A 6875-nucleotide genomic window follows, 5' to 3' on the forward strand; every position below is an offset into this window, starting at 1 on the left:
TCCATTAGTGCTCTCGTCATTCACTTTAAGTCTCCGCTTTGCATCCCTTCAGACAAAATTAAACCACTGACATGTGCGTGGAAATCACCGCTGCCTCCAAACTTAGAACGCCACTAATGATGAATGGATGCCTCTGCTTTCAGCTCAAACATCCGGTAAATGTGTGTTAGGACATCAGACGCTCAGGTATTTTGAATTATTCACTCTCATCTCTCTCTCTCTCAGTCGACTTGATGAGGACAGTCGTACTTATGTGTTGATGAATCAGAGCATGTCAGCAAGTGACAAGGGGGGGGAACACTTTTTTGAGGTCTTCTGTCAGAGCTCAAGCAGCCAGCCAGCCAGGCAGGCAGGCACACACACACTCACCTTTCTTCTGAGAGTTTATCCTGATTATTCCCAAATATACAGACTCAAAACCAGGAATGAAGTCGTGAGGACTGTTTTGAAAATCTCCTGTAGATCCTGATGAGGCTCTTCCTACTGGACCACATCAGAACCAGGTCCACGCAAAACTCTCAGCTGATTCAGAACCTCCTCTTGACTCTCGGATCATTTATGCAGACTCTGGCATGTTCGGTCTCATCCTCGTACTTTCCCTCTGTCGCACCCTCGCGCTTACTTTCTCCTCCCATGTGCTCAGAGGAGGGGGTGCCATTGGTCTGTCAGACCAGAATGGAAGTTATTTGGGGTTGGGCCATCACCAAATGAGTGTTGGAGGGTTGTGTACATGTGGTTGGGCGTGGAGCTGAAGCATGCAGACACATTGCAGACCCTGTGGAATGAGGTGAAATAAATGACCCCAGTGAAGCTGAAAACCACAGACTGAATAACAAAACAGGTTAAATATCTGACTCACTAGTTAAAACAATCAATTTAATACAGAACCGTTAAATTTCTGGGTGAGTAGAAGCAGCATGAACACACTCTCAGACAATGAAGTGCTTAACATTTTACTTTTATGGTATATGGGACTTTTTGAATCTAGCTATACTGCACATTATATTTCTAACATCTGCATTTATTACCAAGTGATAATAACCAAGAGCGAGCAAATGTTCTAGAGGAGAATTGAACTCAAAAATAACTTTCTGTAATAATTATCATCGTTATGCAGATATAAAAGACAGATATAGAATGAAACTGGTCAGAGTGGATTAAGTGCTAAACGTGTACCTTTTGGGATCTCAGAAACAGAAATATACAAAGTTACTTTAAGCTCAAATAATCAGCCCTAGATGGTTGATTTACATAGCTTGTATCTTAAGCGTTACATTTTTTTGTGCACCCATTGTTTTCCTTCATTTTGTAATCCATTGTTTTGTTATTTCATTTCGTATGTGCCAGAATCAGTATGGGGGATGGATGAGGACCCAAACACAGGATGGAGGAGGCATATCTAAAATGTGTCCAAATGGGAAAAAAACACAGATGCAAAATATCCACCATCAACAAGCGAAACAGCAACACACCAATGGAGGAAATATGGATACATACACACAGAGAGATGACTAGACAGCAGGAGACAGGTGGCCAACAAATGACAGCTGAACTTAATTAAGGCAAGTAAAGACAATCAGGGAAGCGAGGAAGACACAGACAGGAAGCAGAACTAACATATAACACAGTAAAAAATAAGAAAAAGAAAAAATCTTTAAAAAATTTCAAAGTAAAACCGGAAGCAACCCCAAAGACACCTATAAACCCTGATACAAAAGAAGCTGAGGGAACTAAACACACGACCAACAACTTTAAAACATTAAATGGAGCTTAATAAAATCCCAGAATTCAAAGCTAACACTAGAACAATACATGATCTAAACCAGCACAAAAGGTTCAGAACTCAAATTTTACAAAAAAGTATTATAGCTCAAAAGAAGAACTAATTAAACTAAGAATAATTTAAGACCTCAACTGGAATAAACCCAGGCAGAGAATAAAGCTCAGGAATAAAAATTCAAAACCAAAGACCATGATATGGAAGATATACACAGTCCTCACATGCTAAGATGATCCTCACTCTTGAAGAAACACAATGACCTGGTACTCACATGCAAACAGGAGTCTCAAGGACTGAAACACAAAAGGTTCAGTTTTAAATAAAAGTACAAGTACTTTTAAGCAAAAGTACAAAATAAAACATTCTAAATAATATTCTAAATATTCTATATCCTAAAATATTCAAAATATTCAAAATTCATTATTTCTTCTTTTTTATTAATATTTGGACTTAATTTAATAAAACATGACAGTAAATCATTCTGAATATTGGTGTTTGAAATATAACTATATAAATATGAATAAATATGTAATACATTCTAAGTCTAGCTATTACAGCTGACATGAAAGCTGGATGTTATCTAGTTACCCAGCAGACCTGGGCTCATTTCAGAGTGAGATTAATTCATTAATTACCTATGTTGAGCTTAAATGCTGAGCTTAAAGTCAGAGTTTTCAGTGTCATGAAGGTGGGTCTCTTTTTACCTGGCTGAGCTAAAATTGTAACTTATGTTACCGTGGTAATCTTGTTGATGGTTTATTATGTTCAGTTTCATTTAAAATAATGTGGAAGAGCATTTTTTTTTTAAATACCTAATCTTTTATTTACAGTATGCTTTATGGGGGAGATTCTCTGCTGAAGCAAGCGGTTTATTAAATCCAAGTGTTGACTTGTGTCCTACACTGCAGAAAGAAGATGGGCAGCAGCAGTGCAAACTGTGCTGATGATGAAGCAGAAAGCCTAAGTTAATACAGAAAGTTAAAAAAACACTACTGAGAAACCGATTATTGTCTCTGGCTGAGTTTTTAGGTTTTGTCGAGTCAAAGAAAGTCTGGCTTTGCTGAACTTGCTCTGTAGTACCCCCTCAGGTCTCCTCTGTCATGCATGGTGAAAAGAACACCCAAGTGCTGCACTGGCAGAAGTAACTTTTTGCCCTCATTATTAGAGCTGCAGACATCATGAAATCCTGTTTTCATTTTTGTTTTTGTTTATTCAGTGTTTGTATTTAACCAAATAAATCTTGACTATAACAAATAACTGAAGAGTTTAGGCACTGCTAGTCACTGCCAGGATGAGGGATAGATGGATGGAGATGCTGTAACATCACCCACTGGTTGTTGAAGTCTCATTAAGAGATTTCAGCTAATTGTTTTTACCTTATTCATCTTGATATTTAGAGAGTTGGTTTCATGAACAAGAAGTGGAAACCGGCTGAGAAACTGAGAGATGCTTTATGCTCATTGGCAAACGAGATGTGATTGACAAGTTGCTTGCCGGCAAGCACACCTTATGTACAGTGTATAGGATGAGGTAGAAGAAATTATAGTTATAGACTAAAACAGATGGATGATAAACGCTGTAAGATAGATAGAATAGTTTATTTCGAAGAAGTAAATATAACTAATTACCAGTTATGTTTGACATTGCTTCATATGGAGTTATATCTATGTGAAAAATACCTTAATGAATATTTGAATTTACTCTTGCCTTAATCTATAAAAATAAGGAGAAGACTTCAATAGAAAACAATGAGACAGCTCAATCATGCAATTTATTGTTTCTAAACAAATGTGTGTATTTTTGTATTTCTGTACTTTTCTTAACTTCATCTGTACAGGTGTTCTTATCACTCTTTCTGCAGAATGTATATTGGATGGGTGTGTGTTTTACAGGTGTTTCCCTACACTTCCACACACAATATAGCATGTACGGGATAATAGAACAATACATATAATGCGTATATAATGATGTTTGATTTATGAGATCCTTAACCTTGTAAAGAATTGCAAGAGACTTTGATATTTTGCCTTTAACATAAGTGAATCTAGGATAGTTTGTGATGTATCATCACACCACGGATTTTTTTTTCCAGATACTCTGTCTCATTCAAAGTTATTTATTGTCAGTTTACTATTTGTAAAATATGTGCAATTCCCAAATATCATGAATTTTGTTTTACTCATGTTCAATGTTAATTTATTATAGTCAAACCAAGTCTTCAGATTATATATTCATTTTCTAGTTCATTCAGAAGTTGTTCCAAGTTACTTCCACAGTACAGTAAGTTTGCATTGCAAATAATATTATTTTCAAAGACTTTGAAATTGCACATATGTCATTAATATACAATAATGTACAAAACTGATCTTTGGGGAACCCCACATACAACAGGTTTCAATTTTGATTTTATGGCATTTATTTATTTATATAAATTGTTTCTGGTTTTTAAGGGAACTGTTAACCCATGATAATACCACCCCTCTGACCCCATATGTGCATAGTTTGTTAAGTAAAATGTTGTGATTGACTTGATCATATTCTTTTTTTTAATCTAAAAAACTCCAGATAGCATATTCTTTGTTTTCAATAGCAGTTGTTACTGTATCTTTAAATTCCATTAAAGCATGTGTTGTGGTTCTTTTGGGTCTAAATCCACACTGCTGTTCATATATATTATATTGTTTTTTGTGGGAAAGTGATACATTCTATTGTAAAATATCTTTTCCAGTATAGAAGTCCATAAATGTTAATATTTTCCCACCTCATGAACAGCAGCAGCCACAGATCAGTCCTTTAGTCTGTGTCTCCACCTGCTGGTGTGTGATGGTCTGTTGGTCTTCTGCATGGAGGTGCGATATAACATAATACATATACTATGTGTACAAGTGCTGAATTCATACTTTGTAAGCACTTTAATTATGGAGAGTGCTTTTATTTATTTCTGGTCTATTTTGCTGTTATAGAATGACTTTAACACTAACCCCCTGCCTTCATGTCTATTTTTGGAAAGATCCCACTTTTATGAAGGTAAATATGATGCAAAATGAGCTTGCAAAATAAAAAGTGAGAATATGTAGAAAAAATCTGAACTTGTATTTTGAAATTTTCACTCCTAAATTTTTTCACACAGTTGTGTTTTGAATCTAATGTTACAGAAAAAATATTCACAAATGTGTATATTGATTGTTACACTAATACAATGAGAGCTGCGAACTTGTAATTATTAATTCTTTTACTACTTACAACCACAACTCTGTAATTACAACCTCTCAAATTAGTGAACACAAGTGCTGAACTGCACCCTCTCAAGTCACAAATTCACACATTGAGTGCTTTGACTTTTGCCATGCTTCTTGTGAGCGCTGTCATGCAAAACTTGCACTTGTCGCTGAAGGGAGGAATGGGATGGTGGGTAGTATAGGGGGGTGGGGTGGGGACAAGTGTAGATCTGCCAATCAGAAAGCGGAAGACCAAGAGGTCTCATTCCCCACTGTCCTTTGTTCTCCATACTGGATTTGCAAACACAGAGCAGAGGGCCATGGTAAGCATTGTTCAGTCACTGTGGTTAATGAGGAACTCAACACAGACATAGAAATCCATCTTTTCTCATGAGGAGCAGCAGCAAAAACCAGAGTGAATGACCATTTTAGCTAATTGCAACGGTGCTAGGTAACTAGCTATCCAGTATAAATAGACTGATCAGTGTGCGGTCCTGACATTAGCGTTAGCACTGATATTTGACAGATATTCAGTCCACATCCCAGCAGTGTACTCTCACTCAGTTTGTCCCACTGTTGGCAGTAAAAGAGGACTGTTCGTTCACCTCTGAGCCCTCACTCTGTACCACAACACTGCCACTCAGGGACATCAGTACATCACACTTTGTATCACATTAAACCAGTCTTGAAGAAGTGGGCTATAATAGACACCTTGATGGAAAGGAAAGGTAAGGTCAGTTAGAGTTGAATTCAAAGACTGAATGAATATGGTATTTAAAGTAGCTGTACATAATGATACAGATATATGATATGGTTTGCTTTTACACTCAGCTCTCTTTTCACCACGACAAACCGGTACAGCATCTGCATCACTCCAGCCTCAGCACCAAGCCGTCTGTTGATCCACCGGGAGATCTATTCAGTTCAATTCAGTTTTATTTATATACCGCCAAATCACAACAACAGTTGCCTCAAGGCACTTTATATTGTAAGGTAAAGACCCTACAATATAAACCCCCTATAATACAAAGGAAACAGAGGAAACCCCAACAATCATATGATCCCCTATGAGCAAGCACTTTGGTGACAGAAAAGCTCCCTATTAACAGAAAGAAACCTCCAACAGAACTGGGCTCAGAGAGGGGCGGTGCATGACCAGACAGTGATGCAAATGAATCCCACTGTTTTCTGGGTGGAGTTTGTGATGCAGCATGGTGGAGCTCGGCGTCTGCATATAACCTGATCTAGTTACAGTGCCGCAGCTTGAACACAGATTGACACACTGCATTAAATGGTTTCATGTTTGGTAGAACTTAGTCTCCAATGTTTTTAAGGCTCTCTTTCAAACACTAAAATGTTCCACAGGGCTCCATCCTTACATCTCTTTTGTTATTGACATAATCAGTATTACACTGAGGTAATGTACATTTTTATGCTGACGACAGTGTTTTTTACACTACTGGTTCTTCCCCTTATTTGGTTGACGGAAAACTAATGTGCTTTTAATAAACGTCATAAATCTGTAATCTATCATAAATATGTTCTAAACTCTGATGAAACTGAGTAATGCTGTTGATGGGGTTACCTGAGGATTTCTACCCATCTGTTTATATCCGAACCTTTCACAGTTATAAGCCTCATGCTGAATACATATCAAAACACTAAATTTAAAATTGGATTTTTATACAGAAACAGTCTCACATTAAAGCATTACCACTTTTTCTTTGCCTGCTCACCTTCATGAGGCTTTGCCACACTGATTAACCACATCCACTTACAGTTAAACAGTTTACAGTTAAACGCAGTATTCCCATAAAGCTCTCCTATGCCACTAGAACATTCTCAGAGGTATAAGGCTCCTGATCTCAGTAAGAAAC

The sequence above is a fragment of the Pelmatolapia mariae genome, linkage group LG6, assembly GCF_036321145.2.
Source record: "Pelmatolapia mariae isolate MD_Pm_ZW linkage group LG6, Pm_UMD_F_2, whole genome shotgun sequence".
Taxonomy (NCBI): domain Eukaryota; kingdom Metazoa; phylum Chordata; class Actinopteri; order Cichliformes; family Cichlidae; genus Pelmatolapia; species Pelmatolapia mariae.